We start from the raw sequence: 3194 nt of genomic DNA on the forward strand, positions 1-3194 counted from the left end.
GTTCAACACAGCGACTTGCCTGCCCGTCTCCCATGGGTGAGTGGACACTGGCAGTTCCACACAGTGCCTTACCTACCCATCACCCGTGGGTCAGTGGACACAGCCCGTCCCACAGGGCGCACTGCCTGCCTCTCTACCATGGGTGAGTGGACAGCGCCAGTTCCACACCGCGCCCTGCCTGCCCCTCTCCTGTGGGTTAATGGACACTGCCAGTTCCACACAGCGCCCTACCTGCCCGTCACCCGTGGGTCAGTGGACACAGCCAGTTCCACACAGCGCCCTACCTGCCCGTCAACCGTGGGTGAGTGGACACTGCCAGATCCACACTGCGCACCACCTGCCCATCAGCCGTGGGTGAGTGGACACTGCCAGTTCCACACTGCGCCCTACCTGTCCGTCAACTGTGGGTGAGTGGACACTGCCAGTTCCACACCGCGCTCTGCCTGCCCGTGACCCGTCGGTGAGTGGACACAGCCAGGTCAACACAGTGACCTGCCTGCCCGTCTCCCATGGGTGAGTGGACACTGCCAGTTCCACACAGTGCCTTAGCTACCTGTCACGTGTGGGGCAGTGGACACCGCCGGTCCCACAGAGCGCCCTACCTGCCTCTCTACCATGGGTGAGTGTACATCGCCTGTTCCATATTGCGCCCTCCCTGTCTGTTTCCCGTCGGGGAGTAGACACTGCCAGTTCAACACAGCACCCTGCCTGCATGTCTCCCATGGGTGAGTGGACACAGGCAGTTCCACACAGCGCCCGACCTGCCCGACTCCCGTGGGTGAGTGGACACAGCCAGGTCAACACAGTGACCTGCATGCCCGTCTCCCGTGGGTGACAGGACATTGCCAGTTCAACACAGCGCCCTGCCTGCTTGTCTCCCGTGGGTGAGTGGACACTGTCAGTTCCACACAGAGCCCTACCTGCCCGTCAACCGTGGGTGAGTGGACACTGCCACTTCCACACAGCGCCCTACCTGCCCGTCAGCCATGGGTGAGTGGACACTGCCAGTTCCACACCACGTCCTGTCTGCCCGTGTCCTGTGGCTGAGTGGACACTGCCAGTACAAAACAGCGCCCTGCCTGCCCATCCCCCATGGGTGAGTGGACAAAGCCAGTTCCACACAGTGCCTTACCTACCCGTCACCCGTGGGTCAGTGGACACATCCCGTACCACAGAGCACCCTACCTGCCTCTCTACGATGGGTGAGTGGACAACGCCAGTTCCACACCGCGCCCTGCCTGCCTGTCTCCCGTGGGTGAGTGGACACAGCCAGTTCCAGACAGCGCCCTACCTGCCCGTCACCCGTGGGTCAGTGGACACAGCCAGTTCCACACAGCGCCTTACCAGCCCATCAACCATGGGTGAGTGGACACTGCCAGTTACACACAGAGCCCTACCTGCCAGTCACACGTGGGTCAGTGGACATAGCCAGTTCCACATAGTTCCCTACCTGCCCATCAGCCTTCGGTGAGTGGACACTGCCAGTTCAACACCGCGCACTGCCTGCCCTTCTCCCGTGGGTGAGAGGACACTGCCAGTTCCACACAGCGCCCTACATACCCATCACCTGTGGGTCAGTGTACACAGACAGTCCACACAGCGCCCTACTTGCCCGTCAGCCGTGGGTGAGTGGACACTGCCAGTTCCACACCACGCCCTGCCTGCCCGTGTCCCATGGGTGAGTGGACACTGCCAGTGCAAAACTGTGCCCTGCCTGCTTGTCCCTCGTGGGTGAGTGGACAAAGCCAGTTTCACACAGTGCCTTACCTACCCGTCACCCGTGGGTCAGTGGACACAGCCCGTCCCAAAGAGCGCCCTACCTGCCTCTCTACCATGGGTGAGTGGACAGCGCCAGTTCCACACCGCGCCCTGCCTGCCCGTCTCCCGTGGGTGAGTGGACACAGCCAGTTGCACACAGTTCCCTACCTGCCCGTCAGCCGTGGGTGAGTGGAAACTGCCAGTTCCACACAGCGCCCTACCTGCCTGTCAACCGTGGGACAGTGGACACAGCCAGTTCCACACAGCGCCCTACCTGCCCATCAGCCTTGGGTGAGTGGACACTGCCAGTTCCACACCATGCCCTGCCTGCCCGTGTCCCGTGGGTGAGTGGACAATGCCAGTACAAAACAGCAACCTGCCTGCCCATCCCCCGTGGGTGAGTGGACAAAGCAAGTTCCACACAGTGCCTTACCTACCCGTCACCGGTTTGTCAGTGGACACAGCCCGTCCCACAGAGCGCCCTACCTGCCTCTCTACCATGGGTGAGTGGACAGCGCCAGTTCCTCACCGTGCCCTGCCTGCCCGTCTCCCATGGGTGAGTGGACACTGCCAGTTCCACACAGCGCCCTACCTGCCCGTCACCCGTGCGACTCTGGACACAGCCAGTTCCACACAGCACACTACCTGCCCGTCAACCGTCGGTGAGTGGACACTGCCAGTTCCACACCGCACCCTGACTGCCCGTGTCCCGTGCGTGAGTGGACACGGCCAGGTCTACACAGTGACCTGCCTGCCCGTCTCCCGTGGGTGAGTGGACACTGCCAGTTCAACACAGCGCCCTGCCTGCCCGTCTCCCATGGGAGTGTGGACACTGCCAGTTCCACACAGTGCCTTACCAATCTGTCTCGCGTGGGGCAGTGGACACAGCCGGTCCCACAGAGCGCCCTACCTGCCTCTCTACCATGGGTGAGTGTACATCGCCTGTTCCATATTGCGCCCTCCCTGTCTGTTTCCCGTCGGGGATTGGACACTGCCAGTTCAACACAGCACCCTGCCTGCACGTCTCCCATGGGTGAGTGGACAGAGCCAGTTCCACACAGCGCCCGACCTGCCCGACTCCCGTGGGTGAGTGGACACAGCCAGGTCAACACAGTGACCTGCATGCCCGTCTCCCGTGGGTGACTGGACATTGCCAGTTCAACACAGCGCCCTGCCTGCCCGTCTCCCGTGTGTGAGTGAACACAGCCAGTTCAACACAGCGACTTGCCTGCCCTTCTCCCGTGGGTGAGTGGACACTGCCAGTTCCACACAGCTCTCTACCTGCCTGTCACCCGTGGGTCAGTGGACAGAGCCAGTTCCAAACAGAGCCCTACCTGCCCGTCAACCGTGGGTCAGTGGACACAGCCTGTCCCACAGAGCGCCCTACCTGCCTCTCTACCATGGGTGAGTGGGCAGCGCCTGTTCCACATTGCGCC

The sequence above is a fragment of the Microcebus murinus genome, chromosome 14, assembly GCF_040939455.1.
Source record: "Microcebus murinus isolate Inina chromosome 14, M.murinus_Inina_mat1.0, whole genome shotgun sequence".
Lineage (NCBI taxonomy): Eukaryota > Metazoa > Chordata > Mammalia > Primates > Cheirogaleidae > Microcebus > Microcebus murinus.